We start from the raw sequence: 25,974 nt of genomic DNA, 5'->3' as shown, positions 1-25,974 counted from the left end.
CTTCCTTTGCCCCTAGTTCCATTCGCTCCGATGTTCTCCTGTCCTTCGAAGGAATGAAAGAAGGGCCAAAACTCTCCGTTATGCGTACATGGAATAGGGATTATTTAATAACATTCACTCATCGTTTCTACTTATCAGAAACGAGTACGTTTTTTAAAAAAAAAAATTGAAAAAGTTTGTTCAGTGGATTCATTTTCGTTTGGTATGATTTAGAAGTAACCACTGGCGATCTGGCCTAGAAAGCCTAATTTACGACAGTTTCCAGGAATATTTCTGTCTATGTAACTATGAAAGTACTGCAATTGTTTAATTATTAAAGAAACAAATTTTGAAAATTTTTGAAAACAATTGGAAATGTTTACGCTCCGGTAAAGACTCTATGGCAGCGGCAGGGTCGCTGCCGCGACTCTAGATTTTATCAATATTCGAACATCTTTGTAAAGTTTTATTTTTCCAGTAAGGAATTTTCCTCAGAAAAGCTGCACCCTTCCGTTTAATGGTTCTTCGCCATCTATTGTCAGTTGTTAATCATACAACTTTTTTCAACCAGGCTTTAAGGACTTTTTTTGATATTACGAATGCGCTCGTAAAGGTACATTATGTATACAACAAGTCCTATAGAGCCTGCAGAGTATTTTTTCTTCTCTCTAGTTTCTCATTTAATGTATATATAGAACATCTTTTGTCGTAGCGTTTCATCCGGTTTCCATTTTTTTATTTTTTTCCTCCGGTTGCATATATTCTCCATTCGTTTCATCTCGCTCTTCTCCATTTCTTTCTCTCCTTATCCTTTATATTCACAATTCTCTCGTAGCCGCAAGGCCTATATTCGAACACCGTGCTTACTCGCGAGAGAACGCTTTACCAGGTATCTCCTTCACAGTTTCTCGCTCTCGTCCCGAGCCTTGAAACCAGTTTCCAGTGGGAATGCACTTTTTTTATTTTCTCCTTTTCTTCCTTTTTCATCCTTTTTCCCTCAGTACGCTCTATCGTTATACCTCGTGTTGTATTATGCATTCTCATAGTTCGTCGTATACACAAACTGAAATTCGCTACGATAACCAGCTTCAACTATTTCGTGCATGTTCTCGTGTTTTTTAGGCGACGCAACGTTATAGGACGCATCTTTGATCTATTGAATCTAAACCGGGCCGTTTGATCTGTGAAATTACGAAAAAGATTGTAAAAAGATTTCTTTTTCTCGATTTCGAAAATAATAATGAAATTAAAAGAAAATGATAATTTTTAAGGTAAATAAAAGCGATGAATGAAACAATCTTAACTGCGAAATTTTATTCAGTAACGATGACGCTGAAGTTTCCAACGTTGGAGTCCAACGAAATGAACGAAAAACTACGAATCGCAAATTTGGCAGGGAACAAAATAGGAGAATTACTGGAATTATTGGAGAGTTTTTTTCGATCATTTCGTTGGACTCCAACGTTGGAAACTTCAGCGTCATTCAGTAACGATATTTCTCATCCACGTATTTTTATATTTGCAAAGATTTTATCGAAAATATTCGTATTTTTAGAGTTTCCGATAACTTTTTTTTTAGATGCTCGTTCGTGCGGGTGGAAACAACACAAGTTCAGCGAGATGAACATATTATTTTCTTGGATCTCGAAACGCGTAGTACAAAGAATATAGGAATCTTGTTACTTTTCGTATACCCGTTGTGGGAAAAACCATCGAGTATGCTAAGAATAAATATGCTCCCCTAACGAAAAGGGAATTGTTAGCGTCTGGTCGAAAATAAACGCTCATGAAGATCCCGAAAAAAAAGATAAACGCCATGAGGATCTAAAAACGTACATGTATGTATAGAGAACAAAACGAAAGGTTGCTCCCCCGCACACCAAATTCATTCACCTCGAAAACGATGCAATCCCATTCGCATGGGGCATTCCGTGTCAACTGACTCAAATTGTTCGACTCATCGCCGTATTTCTTGCGCTTATCGTGCTGTCATCTTCAAAAAACCTCTCATCGGACATCGATTAGTGTATTCTTCTGTATCTAATGATAAGGAACGATTCGTTTGATTTCCAAACAATTTTACGATAAAGTTCGGAAATCCGAAAAATGACTCTGTCCGTAAAAAGTCCTTGCAGTAAAGGCTTTGATGTAATTGATCTGAGATTCTCCATACGCTCATTCCGTATGTATGAGATTTATATACATATAGCGAGTCTGAACCATATTTATGTCAAGGCCCGGAGCTCTCTAACTGATATTTCACGCACCACACTCGCAGATGTATAACTCTCGCATGTCCTCGATAATTGCAGAGGATTATAACAATCAGGACAGTGGAGCACGACGTAAGAACCTTGTTTCTTCGATAATATCATGGGCGAAGAAAAACCAGATTCAATAAATATTTCCAAAACTTTCCATTTGTTTTGCCAAAATGCACGCAGAAAGACTGAACATTGGGAACACGGTGATTGTTGCTAAGCAAATAATCTGCTACTCGCTACAGGCGTCTTTTTTTATATTGTCATTACTTATTCCGTTTGACATTTTTGGGACAACCTTGCTACCTGATTTGCCGATCTCATTGTGTGAATTTTCTTCATTTTAACTTTTCTGCGAGATCCTTTCTCCGCGCGGAATCGTTACCCAGCACACTCAAAGGGCTCCGAAGAACTGGAATATGACTTTTGGCTTCCGTGCCAGCAGTCTACACTGTTGTTCAGTTTCAATTGTCGAATAACACCTGAAGCTTAGAAAAACCGCTTGATACATCGTTGCGAAAGATTCATGCACACGACTTCCTCTCAATACCCGTATGACTCGGCTCCGTTTCTCCGAGCCGATGGTTTCATACTTTTGTAACTTTTGGGACCAAACAATAATTGATATTGTTGGAGTTGAGCGGTCGATAAGTAATTGAAGTCGGTTCACTGATTTCTGTTATAGGTTATGTGCGATAGCAGTTCTTTATTATTAACAGATTCATAGATAAGTAGATGAGTAGATAAGACAATAATGTGAGGCTGTGAGCATCCACACTGAGTTCGATGTTTTTAGGTTTTTTGTAATTAATGGATGTGGCGGATGTGTTTTTTATTTTTGAGTACAATCTTGAGCTCGTTTTTAATGACTTTTTCTGAGACTTCTGAATCAGAGAGCCCCGTTAGCTTCTAAGAACAAACACACAGAGAGCGCGCTGGTCACTCAGAGCTCCCAATCTTGAGAAACTAAATTACATTTCTGCCAACAGATATCCTTTAACCGCTCACGTTTCTTATTATTAATTATTTCTTCGTCGTTGATTGATACACATGTACAACATCAAAACAGTAGACAAACTTGCGAAGATTGCTGTGTCCAAGTTATGCCTGAGTTCTGTACGTCAAATAACGTTTTCAACACGTTTACCCTGAAGAAAAAAGTTTTTTTGATATCAAAATTTACATGCATACACTCCTTGTCACTTTATATATATATATATATATATATATATATAAAAATTGTAATATGTATTGAAATATTTGTGCGCGTTAATGGAATTTTCATATTCATGAGTAGATAGCTATAATTTACTGGTTCAACACACGTGTGTGCATGCGCTCGACTGGTATAACGTATGAAATGCGGTCGTTAGATTATTCGACGCCCCTAAATCATTCGTGCGTTATTTCACATGTAAAATAACTTTTTAAACTGAAATAATCTATGGAGCATGCAATAGATTGTGCGTTTATTAAAACAAAATGACAAAATTTGGATTACTGCTATTATTGGATGACGCTGAAGTTTCCAACGTTGGAGTCCAACGAAATGATCGAAAAAAACTCTCCAATAATTTCAGTAATTCTCCTATTTTGTTCCCTGCCAAATTTGCGATTCGTAGTTTTTCAAGCTGCACCAACGATTCGTGAAATAACAAATTTGTGAATTACAAACGTTTTTTTCGTTCATTTCGTTGGACTCCAACGTTGGAAACTTCAGCGTCGTTGTTATTGGCACATCTGTTTAAGAGTTACAATAAATTTAAGTGTTACAATAAATGGATACTGTATACTATATATATATTTGTTGGTGGAATATCCAGTGCTCAGTAAATAACATCTTACCCTTAATCCTCAAACGGAAATCGTTCTCAATTGATGATTCGCAACCCTTTCTTTCAGGCTCATTCGTCGAGCGCATTGCGTGAACAAGTCGAATTTTTTCGACGATCAAATATCACACCGCCAGCGGATATAACTCGTTAAAATTTGTTAATTCATATCGCTCATGTCCCGAATACGTCCGTATCAATTCACTGTACCCGAGAGATCACACTTCGCGATGTCGCAATTTATTGAGTTTTTGTGTCGCCAAAAAAAAAGTTAAATTCTCATATTTTATCTCTGCTAGAATAAACATTTTTTTTTTTTACTATTTTTCCAATTTTGATGAAGAGTGTTCGATAAAAAGCTACAATAAAAAATTAATCGGCTTCCGCTATGAAATTTCATTCATGTTGCACGTACGATCGAATATTTCTCTTCTATATCCGTTTGGTATGCATGCCCCTGTATTTATTGCTCCGGCTTTAATAACAAGACACACATGCAACTGGTACAGCTGGGACCACGTGGGTTTGCTTCCTCGTTTCCTTGCGGCTCTCGCGTGAATCTGACTCGAAGCAATAATAATAAAGCTGAGTGCTCCGCCAAGAGTTCGACCACTACGGGTGGGCTCCGCAAATCATTTCCTGCATACATAACTTCCGGTCGCCAACTCGTTGATTTTATTTTCCACCTTTGATGCATCTATATTGATTAATCGTATTTTTACACTCTTCAGTTCCACTCAAGAATTTTAATTATCGGAGAATAAAGATTTTTAATCAGATATTAACCGTTTCCTGGAAATAAGTTTTTGTGTAATTTTCGATGAAACTGATATTCCTGTACGATGCAAAAGTCATTTCTTGAATGCAATTCCGGGAATATATATCTGCATCTGCCATATTTGGCTGACGTTTTGGCAACAATTTTTTAACTTATTTTTTTTCATATATGTTATTAAAAATTTTATAAATCACTTGAAATATTATTTTATGGATATTGAAAATTTGAAATTTTCGAAGCTTCGAAATTTTTGTAGCTTCACTCATTGTGGAGCACGTGACGAAAAATAGATGGAAAAAAAAGAATGAGAATAACTCGCTGTGATCCCACGAATTTGTGGATGGGAGAATTGCAGAGAAAGAGGAAAGAAGAATGAACGGTGGAAGGAATTTGGAAATTTGGGAAAAATCGGAGAATCCGGTTCATCGTGGGCAGATTGAACTGCGATTTTTTCGAAGAAAAGAATGAACGTTTCAAGTTGGTACAAGGGCAGATGGTAGACAGCAGGTCAAAAACTTGAGCGTAGCGACAAAGACCGAAGACCTCCCTACAATCCCACGCCTTTGTACAGCACAAAATACCCACACGCGCACACACACATTTGCAGCCTGTATATTGACAAACTCACGAAATGGGCATTCCACGTAAAAGAGGAAATTCCGCAACGTCGTAGTTGTTATTTCAACTATTTGTTCTATTTTTTTTTTTTTTTTATACGCCCTTTCTGTTCGTGCGAATAGTGAAAGTTTATCTATACTAAAAATAAATCGAAACCTCTTTTCGATCTGCCTAAATTCCATTATCATACAACCAGTCAGATTGTTGACTTCGGGAACCATTCTTTGCAGTTTTCCACGAACTTTTAAGAGAAAAGAAGATCTTCATGAATTGGCTCCTATTTTTTTGACAATTTGATTCAAGGGAATAGATAAGTCAAATATTCTACCTCCATTTTTTTTTTAAACTACCCACAACGAGGGGCTTTTTTTTGTGGAAGTTGAAGATTTTCAAACTTATTAAACTACTATTTCTGTCGGCTATTTGAACTTGGTTCTGACTTCAGACTATTGGCATTTAGCACTGGAGTTGAAGAAAATAAAGACGGTAGGTTGAAAGAAAAATCTTGAAAAAAGAACTCTTAAGGAAGTAACGCAGGAAATAGAATTGATGGACAGACAAATACCAAACTTGGCAGAATGTTCGATTTTATAATATAAAAGAAACTCATACAAATTTTTAAGATCCGAGGTGGGTTTGTACGCGAGATATTTATAGTTTTTTTTATCTCTTTGCAAGCCAATTCAACATGGCCTCTTATGAGAAATCACGGAGTTAGTGCTACATTATTCCTCATATCTCCGTAATTGATCGATAGATCAAGACGAAATTTAAACAGCAGAGAGATGAAATACTTAGAATCATTTATCTGGCTTAAAAAATATTGAAAGGTGACTTATGACAGGAATAATAAGAACAATAAAAAGTAGTCATAGCAAATTTTCGGACCTTTGCTCGAAGTGTTGCAACGTCGCATATTCGAGGTTATATGAGTGCGTATTTTGAAATTTCAACGTATGTAAAAGTTCGTGCCGTTCATACGTAGAATATTTTTAAACTCAAATAATATTCGTCGTATTAACATAATCTCAATTACTTTTCAAATGATTGAGATACATATACACTTGAAATCTTTTTTGGCATAACGAACTCGCGATTAAATTAAACGAAAATTGACTGACACAGCTGATGAGCTGTCGACGGCATATACAATGCTTTGAACACGCATATACACGCGCACACATATCAACCGACAGCGACGTTGCCAAATTAAGTACTACTTAGGTCAAATTTTTTTATGACTAGGTGGGTAGTTGCGTTCCTTCCTTAACGAGAAGTTTCGCATTCCAGTTCATTTCCTCCATCCTTTTTTATTTTCACAACGTTTATGCGCGTTTATGAGAATTGAAGAATTGAAAAAATAGTGAATTTACGTTTATTAGAATACCGCCGGACAAACTACTTTCGAAATATTGTTAGACATAAATTCTCTGACTCTGCTTAAAATGGACGTAAGAACCTGAAATTGCTGAACAGCCGGTACACAGAGCTCACGAATTCTTTTGGAGAGAATAATGGTCACGTGATCGTGGCAATACAGAAGATTGGAGTAAATGATCCCTTGACAACTATATAGGAGCTACAGAGACAAATTTCATACCTGCGTTCCCTGCCTCTCGTCTTTTGTCTCACCTTTTAAATCCGGTGTGCTTCCTCACGGTATATAACCAATCGTGTCAGATCCTAAGTTTTTTGCCTTACATTTTTGCGGAATTCTCGTCGTCTTCTCACCTCATACAATCGTATACTACACATATTGCCGTGACGCATTATTTCACACGGCATTATGCTTGAACAAACGTGAGCTATAGTTTCGTAGAAAAAATATAGCCAAGTTAAATAACCCATGAAAAAAGTCAGTTTTCCAGAGTTATGTAAACCTTGAAATAAGATTTAACCATTATCGATAAGTACGCATGTTATTTCATATACGTGTATTTCCTATCAAATTTTAATAAATTTAAATTCGAGTTCTGAAGTGATATTAAATTTAATAATACTTGGCGTCGAGCCGCTACCGCGTCTTTCTATTTGTTTAGGGTTGCACATTTCATTGTGCTGATTCGGTAAACAAAGGAACAGATGAGATTTTCCATCATTAAAGTTGTCCAGAGTTGTAGAAAAGCGAGGCATTATGTATTTTAAATGCTTCGAACGACAGGGTTGATATTGGAAGGTACATATCGAAGGGAATTTCATATTCTCCTGTTGTCAACGACCGGAAGGACATGAAATTTTTTTCGCGGAATAACCAATGAATAATTTATGATTTCGTTCGACAATATTGTAATACTATACAGGATAAGGTTTGATGGACAGCCCGTTTGCATACGATCGTGTGCCTGCCAAACTGATTAAAAATATTCTCATATTCTTATAAAAACAAACTATTGGGTTTTGAATACAATTAACGAATATTGGATGTCATCTTGGGTTCTCTCGATTAAGTATTCACAAATGAGGGATTGGACAAATACAACTTTAGCAATGTTTTAGCTTCTCTGTTTTCCTCCGCATATAGGAGCAGAGTTCTTTGCCTTTTTTTTCTTACTCGCTGAACCTCGACATGCCCAATCTTAATAGGCATACCCACATTCGCTTGATTTCAGGCAACTCGTTGAAAAATCAATGTTTACGAGAAATATTGTCAAATTAAAAAAATGAAACACGCTGTGAACGCGCCGTTAACTTGACGACTCGTCAAGTGTTCCGAATTAAAAAGATACATGAATCTCTTGACATTTCAGTCGTACGAGTTAACATTGAAGTATATTCGTAGGCATAGATTTGTACAGTGGTCGTTCGAGCACGAATATGGGCTCGGCCGTCTAGACCGTGCTGGTTTGGTATATATACTTCACCCTCAAGTCTCCTGCGTTTATATTCATAAGACCGAAATGGGCCATTGAGATATGACTGCGTATGCAAAGAAGTTGAAAAAAAACCAACATATACGTTGTATTTTTTGTTCAAGGCTCTTTCAGCTCTGAATGACAAAAGTTATAAGAACAAAATTAGTGTCCTAATTTTCCTGTTTTGTACCAATTGGACTTTAAATATTCTGCGTCCCTGATCAACGGAGTTGAACTCGATGATATCAATTAGATGAAATTAACGCCATCTACAAGATGATCAGTTGGAAATGATTGGCCGATAAAAACAAAATTTCTATAACAATGACAAAATTTCATGTTCGCCGGCTTTGCTGGCGAGTATTGACATTCTACGAGCTCTCGAGTATGGGTTCGGATATGTCATCGGTAATTCGTGAAAAAAAAGAAAAAAAAACATTTCCGAGACACGTCAAGCAAGGAATTCATGCGCGTGTGCTGTATACGTTCACCGAGTTGCCCGGCGAATGGGCAGTTAATGCATCTATCCATCTTGGTAACACGTGTTAAACACACGAGGCTTTCGCGTGTCAAAAGGGAACGGCACGCTCAATCAGTTTGGCGATTTGCCGCATATTTCCTGAGATTTCAGCAATATTTTGCATGTAGTGTTGGAGGGATCGTATACAATCGCGTACAATAGTATGACATGTTTTTATTATATTCTAAATTTCTCAAAAAATTTCCGATTGTTTGAGTTCTTTAGGGTGAAGCGGACGGTCATAATATTTCAGAAAGCGAAATAAATGTTATGAGATAAAAAAGTAGTACGCCCAGATTTTCGAAGCAATCTTAAAAAATAATTGATAATTTCCGTTAATGTTTATATCGGTAATGTTGGGTTTTGAATTTTGTAACGCCGGAAATCAGTGTGCTTGGCTATGGTCCTTCGACGAACATTTTTCGGGGTCTGAACCGGAAAACTGATTCGATGATGCGAAAGAAGTGAGAGATTTAAATATTTTGAGTTCTGCTCCAGCGATGCGAAGTTCAATACTAATTTTCTTTGTAAGTCTGTTTATGGCGCCAAAGATAACATCGATTGGAACAGGAGCTAACCGTTTTGCATCTCAGAGTTTTGTCCAAAGTACATGCCAAGTCCATATTTAGAAAGCAGAGACCAACCACAAAAGTCTTCCTTTCTGTTGGAAAACAAGCACAGTGATTTTGAATACAAGTTCTCCATAGTTTTTCTTGCTGATTAGCGATCCTCGAACACTTGAAAAAACGCATCTTTTCTAACATTATAAAAAAAATGAATGGACATTTTCGATAGTTCTACGTCATTTAGTTTTAGATTCGTCGATAAAAGTGGAGAGCGAGTCCATTTGATTGTGGCAATATATTTATATCAATTGCTATGATTTTGATGGGTGTGTGTAATAATCACTCTTCGAATTTGCTGCTTTACATAAATACGTTATCGATAACAGACCCGACTATAGTCCCAGTATAAGGTACCATAGTCTGGACGTTCTCAAGCGTACGATATTGTTCTGGCTTTGTTCGAAAAAGCTTTTTCCGGATAGACCATCCGTAAACATGGAAAGTAGTATCGGGAAACTGTCACGTAAGAGTCATACTGGGGTACACTGTATAATAAAGAGAGTAAAATAACCATGCAGGACGGTTATTGTCCAACTTTAGATGCTCAGTGAAATTTACATTAAACAATATTGGATAGAAAAGCACTTGTGTGTCAACCTTTATATCCTTATTTAGCGAAGCACTGTGTTGGTACAAATGTAGGACGATCCAATAGGACATTGCACCGATTTGCGAACCTCACAAATCATTCTCTTGACATTTTTTTCGGAACAGCGACAAACAAATGTTCGTATTATTGTCGAGAATAATTTCTTGACACGTCGAAGTTATTCACTTCAATATCTAAAATGGATTTCGAGGCTTTTGGCTGGTGATATATAAAAGTAGTCCCGAGTTCCCTCGGCATTGAGGGATTAAAAACGGAAAATGAGAGGAAAGTAACTTGAATACCAAAGTACATGACTTTTACATTTTGAGTACACAGTCCCGAAAATAGCTTAATTACATGTCCGTTCAGCTACTAAAAAATGAGAATAAATACGAGAGGAAAAGCGTGTATACAGAATCAGTGAAAAATGTCAAATACACCCTTGATCCTCATCCCCTGTCCTGGCGGCGTCTCCCGTTCCCTGTTTCAAACCATTTGGCACAGTCTGTTTTACGAATTGCCCTTTTTTTCGTATGCCTTATCTCGGCTTGTTCATTATTTCCATTTTGTGCACTCGCGGAACTAGAATGAAAGTCGGTAAGTCTCGACAAGCTCAAATTTACGCAACAATCTTTTGCAGTAACCAACGATGCGCATAAATATTTCATAGTAGCAATGTTGAAGAATATATAAAAACTTGTATCATCCGTTCTTCAACACTTTCGTTGTCGGGTTATAATTTTAAAATAAGCAGTCAAATATTTTTAAAAGATTTAGGAAGAAAAACAAATTTGTAAAACTTGAATGACGCTGTTGCAAAATTGTACTTTCATTAATCATGATAACATAACGAATTCCTGTGGAGTTCAGCCGGCGAACGTTGACGACCTTGTTACTGGTTGAACGAATTTCCGGATTCTCGATAAATTTTCGTTGTCGTCATAACGTATAGAAATCCACGTAGAATTTCGTAAATTTCCCCTACTCTCTGACAGAGGTTTCAGATAATCTCGAAGTTGTTTCAAATTGTGATTTTACGTTTTGAAAAATACTTGAACCTTCGAAGAAAATGATACTTATTCAAAAAAATCTTGACGAACATGACGCAGCTTTCGCCGGATCTCACTAGTGTCACATGTCAAATCAACAAGATTTCACACCTTGGGGTAGTCTCAATCGTTTCTTTTAATCCAATAAAAATATCTTCTTGATAGTTCATATTGAGTATTCTGCCATTCTGATCACGTATATCAGAAACAATGTTTCAACTTTGCTGTATAATAATAATAATTTGAGCGTGACAAGAATATTTTAGTATTTTCAATTTCATCGATACGGATATCTAGAAACACGTCCCATTTGGCCAACTTCGCGGGTAAAATGTGCCGACATTCTCAACGGCGGGGCCTAAATTCATCGTAAATCACGAAGGTATAACAGGCTGGACCATATGTTGGTACTCCTTTCCGGCATTGTATAATGGTTCAGGTGGTGATAACAACAAACATTACATAATTCGTGCTGATTTATTTACGATGAAAAATAAAATTCGCGTATCGCTCTAGGCAAGAGAAAGCGTTACATTGGCCTCGCGTATCCACTTCTATTATGACTTTGACGACAACGAACCACGATTAATGGACTGCTTTGACGTCGTCATACCTCATTATTTTTTCGAATGGAAATAAAGTTCCAGTGGTTTCTGCACGATATTTTCTCAATACTCGATCTGTTCTTAATCATCATTGCTGAGATAAAAATGGCTAACAAGAACATATATTTGGACAATGAAATTACTAAAAATGGCTATATCAGCCGATTTTTCCCATCGTCCTGCGTATAGGCTGACAGAGCCTTTTTTTAATAGGTCAAACTGTGCCAATGAATTTCAATTTCGAAAATTCTTAGTGAGGTTCGTCGACTGATCCATACTCCTGAATTTGCAGACTGCAAATATACTACAAACACATTTGAATTTATTAAAACGTAGTTCGATAGCTAAGTGCCACATAAAAAATAGGGTGCAGCCCCCTTTCTGTGTGAACATTATTCGTCGTGAAATATGTTCCAAAATCCTTCAAATTATCGTTAATTAAAAAAATATATGCTTACTAAAAATTCATAATTGCTCGTGATTTTGGAATTTTTATATTTTTTCTTTTGCGTACGCACCGGCTAGAATACATCTTCATGCCGTATGCACATATACGAGCATACAAATGAACGCTCAGAAGTGCGTCAATCGTGACAACATTGTACATGGGCAACTGTTTGAGACGAGCGCAGCGTCCTAAAGTATAGTGATAATCATTGCCCGTCTCACCTCGACAGCGTTGCCCTGTCGCGAACCTTGAAATTTTCCCACTCAAACACTGTGTTTTTTAAAATCAAAATCGTAAGAACCGTTCTCGAGTTATTTCGGTTCACATTTTTTGTTTGACGATTACCATGTGTTCAGATAGAGAAACCACAAAACTTTAATTAACTTGCGATATCTGAAAAACTAAATGGTAGAACTACTTTTTTTTTTTAATCAATTCGTTAGATTTTTCTGCGCAACATATATTTTTTTCAAAATTTTCGTCAGAAATTGCGTTTTGGTATTGAACAACCTTAAATGGAACAACTTTTCGAAAACAATATCTATTTTTTTCTCGTAGAATCTCGTGATATGCTTCGGGATTGGGCTGCAAAAGTCTGGAATTTCTCCTTTAGAGATACATCGATTTTTGGACGCGTGCTTAGTGCTCACAACCTGCTACGAGAGAGTCTAGAAACGTAGCATAGGCAGACGTAACAAGAAAGACACGAGATAAATTTTTCTGACCGTGTCTACCGAAACTTAACGGCCCTGAACCTCTGTCAAAATATCCCGGCTAACTGATTATTTTGCCATCTATGTGCACACTAGAAACTTGTTGAGAGTTGACTGCATAATGAATGATGTATTTTAATACCATGAAATATTCAAATATACTACCACAAGATCGTAATTCTCTGGATTAGAGGCACAAATTAAAAAAAATGGAATCCCGTATCGATTTTCAGGGATTTTTAAAAGATATATCCCCTCATAAAAAGTTTTAAAAAACGATATATCTCGAAAGTTATTGTTGTCGTTTTATTCGTTCTGTGATTGGTCGGTTCGGTTATACACCGTATTTCGAGTCCCGCTGTTGGCTTGACAGTTGCAGTTTTGCTGTCATTTTGACAGTTGCGTGAATACGTGTGCGATTATATGTTCCTATCAAAATAACGCTTTTTTTGTGTGCATGAGAGTAGTACATTTGAAAATTTGAATAATTTCATAAAGACGAATCAAAACATGTCTTTTTCTACCAATAGCGTTCAATGATATGACTCAAAGATAAGCAACACATTCGAATAAAAAAGTATTTTTATTCGTTTATCAAATAACATAAAAGGTATGATTATTCAATCACCACTTTTTTTTAGCTCGAAATGAGAAATGATTTTTCGTTTAAATACATTTCAGCTTGAAATGGAATATCATGCTTCTGATTCCATTCGCATTCAATTGAAATGCGATTTAATTTTTATTACGTATCAGTTTCAGATAATAATAGATTGATCGTAGGACAATTCTGCAGATACACAAATTTCACAGGGAATTGAATTGTGAATCGTTAGTATGGAGCATGAGAAAAACTATACATAAAGTGCAAGACGAGATTTAGTAGACGGTTTTCAGTCGTCGAGATCCAGGTGGACTTGATTATAATTTTTAATGTCCACGTCGACGACGAAGAAATCGACGAAGATTTCGAGGCCACAGAAGACCGTGAAATTTTTGTACCGAACACCGATATCCATGAAGCCGTCGACCTAGACACCTAGCTCTATGAAAATGTTCCCCTGGACATCGAAAATCAATGACAGCATCCACGTGACCTTTGAAATCATTGAGGAGTTGATATTGACCTCATAAACTATGACAACTTCAACCTAAGCATCGAAAACCCTGAAGCCGTCGACCTAGATGTTGAAAATCGTTGAAAAATACTTACCCAAGAAAAAAAAGCCTGGGACGTCGTGGCAAAGATGTAGCTAGGCACTGCAGGGTATGGCTTACCACGGGCTGAGTATGGCTAAACATCGGGTGTTTTTGGGTTTTGCAAAGCCAGATCCACGTCACTCACACCGTTCGGCGTTCCCAATGTTTAGCCATACTCAGTTCATGGTAAGCCATACGTTACAGTGCTTAGCCACACTTTTGCCACGATGTGTCCGGTCGTTCCTTTTTTATTGGAGATGATAGGACAATGCAAAAAGGAAAGGTCCAATGTGCAGCCGTACTCAGCCCTCGTCAAAAAAAAAGTGCAAAGCAAAGTGCAAAATAGAGTCAAACCCTATTTTGCTCACTCACTGGTTTGCCAAGGTGTGCCGGGCTTTGTTCAATTCAATGTGCCAGCAAATATATTTCTTGCCAGTGTACCTCTTCGATTGCTTAAAACAATATTGCTTTTCAATACGTAACTTTTCTTTATGTTGAGTAAACATGCAGTTTGATTAGCAAAAAGAGGAATTTGTTAGAGTAATAAATGGACCGATAAATAAACGATCAATTTTCGTCCCTTATTGATCGTGGACAAAATTTCTCTTCAAATTTATTACCTACCACAGATTCTATTATATAAAACGTGTTATGAGTGATTTCTTATGTAGTGAATTGTGGCTCGACAAATTGTGATTCGACAAGTCGCACTTCTGACAAATTGTTTCCGACGAATTCTCCACTAATCCAGCTTGCTCGGCTTACCACTCTTGCTTTAGAACTTCTGTTTCACGATAAAAAATCAAAGAGGTTGAAATACCACGAGCGATATGAAATTTTATGAAAAAAAATCGTGGTGTGGAGAATGAGTATGAAGAGCATGAGAAACGCAGTGAAGAAGCAGAAAGAATAGTGACAATACTGTAGGAAAGAAGAACAGGGAGCGTTATTTCTAGAAATTCCTATCGATGACAAGTAAAAGTTGAAAATGTGCAAATATTGTTAACTTTTTGAAAGGCACATTTTTCTATTGATAATTTTGAATGAATTGAAAAATTTAATATGACGGGCGTAATATGGAGACTGTTAGATCAAGTTCGATTTTTGGAAAATTTGAAGATTTTTTTTGGAAATACGAGCATGCTGAAAAATCTGAAAAAAATAAATATGATGGTACTAAATATTAAGTACAGTAAAAAAAATATAAAATAATTGGGGACTTCTTTTAAGAACAGCCGAAATCGCTTAAAAAAAAACAAGTTTTTTACATTTGAATTATTTATAACTAATTATAATTAAACCCAAATATACTTTTTTCCATAAGTATCTTATAACATGAACTTTCAAGAATGTACAAAGTACTTACAAGTATGAAGATATTGCATAATACAACAGAAATGACGAAGAAAAAAGGTGGTACATATATGTATACTCCCTTAAAAGGTTACAAGAATTAAAAAATAAATACAATTAAATTTGTCGCTTCGATTGTTGATGGTAAATACAAAAATTAGTCTTATGAAGGCCATAGTCAGGCTTGAATTGTAAAAATAAATAAGCTGAATAAAGTAAATTAAACTGACCAAAATAATTAATTAGTTGAATAATATATCCATAATATGGAATGAAAGGCAGAGTTCTATAATAGAAAATTTTTCCTTTGCAGTATAAAAAAATAACAGGCAGCTCACATACAGAAATATTAAATACCGAGCTGCTACCTTATCTCTTGATTAATATGATTGAAAAAAAATATATATATATTTTCGATCGTAACCAAGCTCAAAAGTTTTGTTTAGGTACCAAAATAGACCAGTTAAAATGTGAGCCCTTAATATTAATATTAAGTTAGTGTGAATCTCTCTTGTCGATTTTCCATAAGGATAATACAGGAGTACTAATTTTTTTTCTTTCCGATTTTTGTAACTCACGAACGATACGTCGTGATGTAAAGTTCTTGGCATATTTTTGTAGAGAATTGAACGCTCTAGGAAAAAGGTCTGATGTCACTTTTCGGTAAGTCAACTAACTCAGTCAACAATTATTCAAGATCAAAGTCAAAATTCACGATCAATGTAGCTTTTTATCCAAAAAAACTCTCAAATTTTTTAGTTCAAAGGGCTCGAAACGGACTGAAAGTATATTTTCGAACTGCTCCAAAATAGGTTGATTTCATTATGCCTTTTTAATAAAAGAAGCGCTGCAGCGCTACCGTAAAACCGTTCTTATTGTAAACAGAAATAATAAAATTCAAAATAAGTGATATTTATAACACTTATTATATATTTACCACACGTGCATTAAATGATCAGCCTGATGAAAACAAGATTCATAACATATATTGGTCACAATGACTCATATTTGGTCATGAGTTACGAAAAATTATCGCTTCTTTTTTTATTTAAAATTTGATGCTGAGAAAAAAATGTTAGAGCGCTGCAGCGCCATTAGGAAACCGCTCGCGTGCAGAAGCGCGCGTGATAGACCCTTGTTACAATATAAAGTACATTAATGGATGAATGTTGGCAATAATTCTATCACGTTCAATGTGTCCATATGTTGTGCCTTTCGGACTCTCCAACAACCCAATAAAATCAACGAAATCCGATGGTCCATGAAGTCTTGTTGTAAGCACACAAAAGTCTGCTAATGGTTTCGATAAATTTCGATGCATTTCGCAATTAATTGACTCGGCGAGTGAAATTGGCTTCGAGCTAATTGAATATAAATATAGAATACAGGCGAGCTTTTGAGAGCTCCTCGGTCGGTACGATGAATTTTTGCTAGAAGAGACTTCACTGTTTACGTTCGCGGCTACTCTAAACAAGAACTATCACTAAAATATTTATGAGAGTTTTTTAAAGCGAGAAATACCCTTTGTCCTTTATCATTCGATGATTTTCATGTTTTGCTCTTGTCATCGATTTATTTTCTGATGCAGGATTCCACGTTATCGACGTGTATTGACTGCGCGTTGTGAATGTTTTCGCCATCTAGCGACCGCTTTTGCGAGCTCCTGGTACACAAATATCGGCAATTTTCACATGTGCAAATTTCTAGAAATTATTCCTTTAAAAAATCATGTTTTATCAATAAATCATTTGTATTCTTCATACAAAAATATAGAGAAAGAAAATATTAACATAGATTAGAAAAAATGCGAATGGAACAACAAAAGTGAGCGAAATCATTAATTAATAAAGTGATTCATTCTAATTTCAATTTGGTATTATCAAGAAACATAGCACCGGCTCTCTGTTGAGTATTGGAATTAAATGCTGATAAAAAAAAAAACGTTGATGCGACGAATAATTGAAAGTTTTTTTAGTTGCTCAATGACGTGTGCATAATTATAGTGTGCATAATATATGAATGATGAAATTTGAATAATGAAAATTATTTACTCTTCGACTTTCTTCGTTAAACGCCCGCGTATAAAAAAAATATATATTAATAAGTTATTATTGTCGTGTCAAACTATATAACCGTCATAGAAAAATTTGTCATGCTTATATGTCAAATTGAACTCCTTACATCGATTATTACCAGTCTGCCGATATACTCCGACGATGCAATAAAAAAAGTCATTTTTTTTAACGAAAATCTTTCTGTTCATGCAAAATACAAAATTGTATTTATCCATGTTCCTTATAAGCACTATGTGTAAATGTTGTACTTTTTAGGGTCTGAATGAAGTCTCAATTGTGCTAAAATCACGTCGAAAGGTCTGAACGTTTGAGTTTATACAAAAGGACTCTCGAAACCGTACTCTTTATAACGTCGTAGAGTTTCGTCTGGTTCAGCGAGAGGCAGAACGTGACTCGTTGAAAAACATTTTCGTGTGTTTTATACTTATTATAAAAACGAGCAATAAAGTTTCTGTGCTAAGGAGAAAAAAAGATGAAAAGAGCAAGGGTCAGAAAGAGCATGGAGAATATCATTTCTTCTAGAATAACGACAACTTACATTATTTTTCTACTATAAATGAAATTTATATACAAATGGTTGAATTCCTTAATGATTTTTTTTAAGGAGTCTGTAAACTACATAATTTTTTCGTTTAACATCTTTCCCAACTTTGATCTAGCATGAATCCTTCATCAGTGAGATAATTTTGGTTTTTTTAATCATATGCTGAGAACTCATGATTTCTGCACGAAATTAGATTCTGAAAGCAATCTGGAATTCGCTATTTATCCACTCTCATTCTTTTTTCAATGCCTATGCCCTGAATTTGCTTCTTTCGTTTAGACATTTCAAGTGCAAAATATGCAATGATTAACTTTAGCTGAACCCATCAATTTGACACAGGGTGACTGCACCACCTTCATCTTTGTTCGTACCCTTACTTTCGACTAACCTTCGAAATGGTGACCCAACGGTTTAGGATGCGGAACTTCAAAGCAATCGGGAATCGATAAGCTCAACGAAAGCATCGAGCCGTCTAAAGACACCGGAAGTCTGAGCGAGCAAGACTGAAAACAATGTAACTTGATTATATACTCAGCTCAATATTTTTTACTTTCGAGCTCAGTGAATAACTCCAAACGAGACTCCAAAATCCCAAAATTCTTAACCCTTTCCAAGGCCGTCTTTCGAACTCCCATCCAACAAAATTAATCGATAGAAGGAACAGAATAAAACTTTACAAATCATAGACTTCATCCAGTTTATTAGATAATTAATAATTTACAAAATTTTTTATTTTAAAAATAGATCTGATAATGTTGAGTATATATTGCTAATTTGGTTTACGAATACAGATCGCAGAAAAATATTTTTAAAGTTTTTTAGAATAGTCGTATTATCTTGAGTACATTTCACTTTAAATTACAAATCTTAAACCTGTGTGAAAATTCAAAAAAAGTTTTATCAAAACGAGTTCAAAGTATAATACAGATGTCTGATTAAATCTTTTATAAAAACTGTTTGAGACGCGATGTTTATTATTATTCTTTCCTACGTACAAATTTGCTTCGGGATCGTACGAGAAAAGTTTGTTCTCGTGCTCGAGGATTTAATCAACCTGAGCCATTCATTGTCAAACGGACTATACGCTTTTTTTACTTCTTCTTTGCCGTCGTAAAATAATCTACACCCGAGGTCTAGAATCTCATTGTCCGCATGTATTATATGATTTACCCTGTGGGCGTTACTACTCACGCCTCGAGACGATTGTTTTCTAACTCTCTTCATTTTCGGAATAGAGAGAAACAAAAGAATGAAATGTTTTGCTGCATCTCTCAGCCTCAATGTTAATTTCTACTAGAATTTATTTATGCTGAGGTGTTTTTTCCAAATTTTTATCAATGTCAGCTGAATGCATTATATTAAATAGCGATCAGTACCTTTGATTGGTTAAAAAAAAATTAGAGTAGTTCAAAAGTATATGAAATTAAATACTTTTGAACTTTTTGAACAATATAAACATTTTTTCTTCTTCTTTTGTACGGTTACACTACGTTTTACGATTTTCTCTGTATGAATACTAGTTAACTTTTCCCATTTTTTTCGTGGTTGTGGGGGTGATAATTGATAAGAGATATCACGATGCGTTGGCTTACCGATGCTCCATTCTTTGCCTCGGCGTATCATTAGTAGACACACGGTATTTTACCAAAAAATCTTTTGAACCTATTCTACAATATTTTTCCTTCGAATTCATAACGGGAGAGCAAATACACCGGAAGTCTGTTCCATTTGTCCTCTTGTGTCGATCGTCTCCTCAAACAGTCTGGGGTTTCGTTGATTTTACTCGGGAAATCGTGGCAGAAAATTCTTCATAATCTAACATCTTGAAAATAACTTTTACTTATTCTCATACGTATAATAAAATATAAGAATTAGTTGAATCGATATAAATTTATTTATCAATCGATGCGATATAAATTTATTAATGGTGTGTTATGCTATACTTATAGAAATACATCCTCCTATTTATAATCCATACTTCGTACGCATGTAGACTCATCTTTACATTTGTGTGTGATCGTTATGTCAGTCGATTTATACGAAAGGTATTTCATGCGTTTGTCAAGTTACGCAAGACGTTGTTCACCTTGCAACATCATTCGTATTTCCCTCTCTCAGTTTTTATCATTCCCAGCAAAAACTTTGCGATCACCACCTCTGTATTTGTCACGATATTGCAAATGTTGCGTTATTCCATTGTAGTACAAAATGAAAAAATAATTATTGACCGCCTGCTGTCGTGTACAAACATGACGTTGGTTGCCATTTCACATCCGACTGGTACATGAATGGTCAACTCGATATTGGACTATCGATAAAGTTGTTTCCTTCTCAACATAAATGTTTGTTATCCATGAAAACGTACTTACTACACATTCATATATCGCAGCTTTGTACCTTATCACGCACTGAGTCACGTTAAGAACATTCGCGACTTTTTGTCATCAGCAAGATAAGTTAAGCACACTACGAATAAAAGCCTTCCTCGTAGTAGCCTGAAACGGTCCGATAAATGTGTGCTAGTGTGTATGGATTTTGCGAATTGCGAGGTTCTCCTTTGTCAAAAATGGTGACAATGGTGACAAATGATTTTTTCAACTTGCGAGAATCGCGAAATTGTGACGTCAGAAACGTATATGACTATTTGTCTAGAGAATTGTGTTACGGGTGATGAAAAAATTGACACGTTAGTGGAATGATATTTCATAGTTTGAACAAAGGTTAAAAAATAAAAACCACTTCAATTCAAAGAATGAGTTTTAACGAAAAAATTACGTTCTTGTGGGCGATTCCACCTGAACTGATATATTGGCTCGAAGGTGAATGATTAAACATTGAAAATAAAAAATGTTGAAAAGGATAAAACGACGTAAAAATTAAGTGATGAAAAGTTCGACATGCAATTGAGTGTATCAAGTGATTTATCAATCGTGTTTATTGACTTTCGAACGCTTAAAAAAAACAATAAATATTTACATTGTACTTCCTTATATCATTGTTTTTTCATACTCGATTTGCCGAGAATACGTTTTGGAAAATGAGAACCGCTGTGACAAAGACCGGCCGCCCAGCCGATATGATATACCTGTAACCCGTTATCATATCAAAGTTAACACAATTAACTACCACTACATAAGAATATTTATAATGCTCGAAGGTAAAATGTTTATACACGTACAAGGAGACGGTCCACGATGTCACATTGTCGGTAGAATGGCTCCGATAATTTTTCATTACTGTCCTTTTTGTCGGTCTATCGAATATTACTGCATTTTTTCTAAATTATTTACTGAGCGTAACATAAGCATATCGAAGGATGTTTACTTATGAGCAAAGTTTACCAAAAAATGAACGAAAAACTATATGTCAATATGGTTTTTCCGAGTTTTCAATCATTTGGAAAAAATATTTTAAAAAACTGAAAGATATTTTCAGTTGGAATTACTTCATGCTTACAAGTTGTATTTAAACTTGCTTTCCATTCGATAATAATTATAGATTCGAACTTATACTTAAACCTGAATTTGTTCGAATTAAAATATGAAGGGAGTTCAATGCTTGGGAGTTTCGTTTACAGATTCTTTATAAATTGTTGTTGAAGCCTTCATTATTGGGAAATCGACTGGTTGTACCAAATAATGTAATACCTAGAAATAGGATTGGACAGATAATTTAGTTCTCTATAGCCAAGTCTTGTTTTGTTTTTCTAAAGAAATACGTTGTCCTTTGTGACCTTTTGTGAGTGTCAAACAAATCGATTTCATGAAAAAATCGGTCAAGTACGGTCTGCTTTCTGGAACGTCCCATGTACGGACAAATATATTATCAAGAGACTCGGTATATGTATATTAGAGTAATGCAAACAAAATCGATATTTTTTTTTCTCGGAACTCCAACGAAAATCGTTAGTACATAAAAAAAAAAATTTCCCAAACTTTCAAATTTCAAAGAAAAATTTTAGATAGTGCTTAAGCCACTTTTGGATATTTTCTTGTTTTTCTCAAAAATCGGGAAGCAAACATTTTTTTTGCTCTCATAGCAGAAAGTGTTAGTCGAGGTGTTAGTACTCCATAGAATCATAATTGTAATAAAATGTTGTTACTCCTCAAAAAATTGAAAGGCTATACCTCGCATAATTTTTTTTTCCTGTATATTTAACTATAAATTATGAGATTAAAAGACGTGTGATTACAAGTAACTATTCTTGTCGTCCTTCCAAAAGAAAGAATAAAAGTATTTTTCAAAAACAGTTTTTTAAAATTTTGGCGAATTTAAATTCTCTATTTCAAAGTCTGGTATTTCATCGCAAAAGACGTTATAATTTGGGAATCTGTGGTGAAATATCAGACTTTGAATGCTGTCATTAGAATTTGACATGTTATCATCTTTGTACGATGCCCTAGCAAGTTTCCGTGCATAAAAATATATACTGTATGAAAGATACAGGAAAATTGAAATCAATCGCTTGAGAAGACGCAAAATTGAAAAACTATGTTTTTACAAAATACTTTCACCGGTTCTTTTGAACACACGACAAGAATGGTCATTTCTAGCCACACGTTTTTCAATCTCATGGTGTATAACTAAATATACAGAGAAAAAAAGAAATAAGTTATGCGAGGTAGCTTTTAAAGTAGTTTTGTAGGTACACGTACGAGCTAAAAGTTTGGACCGCGGTGTACAACAAAATCCAATGCTCATACGGTGCTGTCGGTTACACGGTTTTGTCAAAGCTTGTACACTCTACCTGTTCTACACAATCACGCCTCATGCACGAATACGTCCTCTACACACATAGAAAGTGGCGCTGTATTCGTGGCAACAACGCCATTCTCCAGTACTACTATAGCGTCGAGCGTCAAAATGTCAATGTTTCCCAAAATCTTATTTATTCGTCACGAAAAAAGTTAATAAGCGTTCAAATGACAATTCAATCGAGAAAGGTGGTTGAACATTTGAAAAAAAGCTTTCACACTGTTTTGTATTACGTCTATTAGTTTGCCGCGCCGTACACTGTTGCCACGTCGTCACAGCTGGTCATGCACCCGTTCCGCGTCACGTAAAATTAACACAGTTCGTCAGTCGATATCTCCGAAACTAGATGGTCAAAAATTCCCATTTTTAAAAATATTAGTCCCACAATAGTATTGAATACACGACTGGTTTTATTTTAAAGTCGTAAGATCCGTTTAGCGTCGGTAATAAAAAATGTAAACAAAATGCTATCCAGTGATGTGTTAGGTACATACGAACATCACGTACAAAATGACCCATTTTTAATCGCGAATATCTCGAAAAATAAATGGTCAATCGATTTGAAATTTCGACAGTCGGTTCTTGAAGGCTATTATTATACCACATTTAAATTTCAACCGGTTCTTGAGATTTCAATAAAAGTACAGAACTACCTTACATTTTTTTGAGAGTAACAAAATTTCATTAGATTTACGATTCCACAGAGCACTAACACTTTTTGCTATGAGAGCAAAAAAAATGTTTCCTTCGCGATTTTTGAGAAAAAACAGAAAAATATCGAACTACCAGCACGAGCTAAAGTTTTTTTCAAAAATCAGAAATTTTCAGAAAATTATTTTTTTTTATGTATTAACGATTTCCGTTGAAGCTCCGAGAATAAAAAATATCGATTTTTTTGCATCACTCTAATATATATATTTATGAATGTATCCATAGAGTTATAACATTCACAGGAGTAAACTCACGTGTATACCTTGTTCTGTACATGACTCCTCTTCCACCTCTTTGCCTCTTCCTCCTCTTCATCTCTGTCTCCGTCTCGCCGCGAGTTTTAACAGCTCCGCGCGGACGACCACGTTATTCCAGACCCTCAGTCACTACAGAGACACCGTTCACGAAACTTGTCTTATTCATCTTTGCTTCTACTTTCTTCTTTTTAAACGAACTTTTCTTTTGCATCAGAAGAATCGAATACTCTCACATACGATGAGCGTATTATTGGTAAAAAAAATCGGAAATACCTCGGAGATAGAAAAATAATTTCGGGCGCAATCCCGTTCGATTGCCGTTGATCCGTTCGAAATTCCCGGCGAAACCAAAGCCGACTTCTGTGCGACAGTGACCTCGAACGTTTCATCCGAACCGCGTGCTTCTCGTCTCGTGATTTCACAAAGTTATTACGTTCTTCGAATGATGAATTTTGTTTTGTTACATCGTGACTATAGTGAGGTTGTAGTTTTTATCTGATGACTGTGAATAAGGATATTTTCACCTCTGATACGTCACAGTGAAGAGACCTATCTTCAGATGGTAAAGTGGTGTTTACAATAAGGATCCAGTGTTCGGTAATTTTTGTTTCGTTTTTCTGTTGTATTTTGTTGTTTTTGTTTTATTGGATTTTTTTAAATATTTTCCTAATTCTATTTTTGAAAATTTGAGAAATATCGAACATTCTTACGAATAATGGGGCTAGTTATGTTTTGGATTGTGAGGATCATTAAAAACGTCGACGGAAAATAATTGGTGGACCTTCACGTAAATTGTTGATCGGTTGAGCTTTGTTATCGTCGTGTTAATATTCTTTTTCATTTTTATGTGGAACCAGTATTTCATTGGGATGCCGAATTTAATTGAAAAAACGTTTACTCAACCGAAGAGAAGAATAATTGGTAGAAGCTTTAAAGTACTGTTTTAATTGATGAGTTTGGAAATTATGAACTTTTACATCCTGGTATTTTGAGGGAAATTCTATTCTTCACATACATTTTTTTTCCAAACTGATTATTCTGACTAGACATGATCGAATCAATTAGCCACGCAAGACCACTGGCATCGGTGAGCACGATCTCAATTGAATCGTTTCCGAGTCATTGCACCGCGAAAGAACATTGTTGACTTAATACAACCTGTCAGTACATCTGTCGAGCAAATCTGAACTCTGAAAGAGCTCAATTTCTCACACAGAATTTCTACTCATTTGATGAAATATTTTTTTCCAGAACTGCACATGTTTTCCCAAAGTATGCTGGACACAAGTATTGCTTTATTGGTGAGGCAGATAAGATAAAATCAAATTGATAACTTTAAAAACGTCAATAGCAAACAATGAAACAAAAGTTTAAAAATGTTACTCGGATACTCTGACGAGATAAGCTGAAAATATATAGTAAAAGAGAAAAAATTATTTCAGACGAATTTCATCGTCTTTACATGAGCCAATTATGAGTAGATCTTTACGGAACAGATGCTAATTAGGTATCTTATACTAATAATAAGAGTTCTTCTTGAAGTATGGGACGTAAATGTTTTCAAACATATAACGATAAAGGCATCAAAAATAAATCTGAAATGTATAGAGTATTTTTTTCAATTATTCAGACAATGTCTGAAACGAGCATGATTTTGGCAATGTTTCATTACCGTTATGCTTCGTACTATTTCCTATGATTTTTTAACCTCTGCGCTCCTCTGCGCTTATAACACGGGTCAACGCAAAATTTGACATTGACAATTAAGTGTGAAATTTTGATAGATTGGATCATATTTGAACAAAAAAAATTACATGGCATGAAAAAGTTTGCTTTTGTATTCAGGAGAACGATATTTTTGAAAATCAGTGATTTCAATTTTTATATTATAATAAAACCATACAAATATAAATGTATGTTTTGATTATTCATTTGAACTATTAAACTAGTTTACAAAAAAGTGAAAAATGATGTAAAAATGAACAGTTTTACTTTTTCTTTTATTTTCATAATACGTACTTTCTCTCAAAAAACCCTAAACGTAGTCTCCTACATTATTTTCATCGTATTGATTTTGATAATGTTATTCGAAGTTCATAATATCTTGGTGAAAACGTTCTCCTTACTCTTCCGAGTGCGCCCCCATATTATTCTTGAGTTTATCTAAATGAACATGCAGCATGTGTACTAGAGTGATCGAAAAAAACAT

At 35.3% G+C, this 25,974-nt stretch overlaps 1 protein-coding gene and 1 long non-coding RNA gene across 12 annotated transcripts in view; one reads left to right on the top strand and one right to left on the bottom strand.

Annotated features, from left to right (window-relative positions):
• LOC122412823 (uncharacterized) overlaps window positions 1–25,974 on the top strand; it is a 241,837-nt gene that overhangs the window by 5,596 nt on the left and 210,267 nt on the right. For 10 of the 11 annotated variants that reach the window (XM_043422767.1, XM_043422776.1, XM_043422744.1 and 7 more), the window contains exon 1: window positions 23,896–24,362. The exons of the other annotated variant lie outside the window; for it this stretch is intronic. The gene's annotated coding sequence lies outside the window, so the exon portion shown is untranslated. Of the gene's footprint in view, window positions 1–23,895; window positions 24,363–25,974 lie in introns of those variants that run through there. 11 annotated transcript variants of the gene reach the window in all.
• On the bottom strand, window positions 20,946–24,178 carry LOC122412917 (uncharacterized). Its single transcript, XR_006261453.1, has 4 exons — window positions 24,039–24,178; window positions 23,763–23,894; window positions 21,221–21,689; window positions 20,946–21,127 (listed from the first exon to the last, which is right to left on the bottom strand). It is a non-coding gene; the product is annotated as an uncharacterized lncRNA (long non-coding RNA).

The sequence above is a fragment of the Venturia canescens genome, chromosome 1 (assembly GCF_019457755.1).
Source record: "Venturia canescens isolate UGA chromosome 1, ASM1945775v1, whole genome shotgun sequence".
Taxonomy (NCBI): Eukaryota; Metazoa; Arthropoda; class Insecta; order Hymenoptera; family Ichneumonidae; genus Venturia; species Venturia canescens.
The sequence above is the reverse complement of the archived record's forward strand: the minus strand, read 5'-3'. Positions and strand labels throughout refer to the sequence as shown.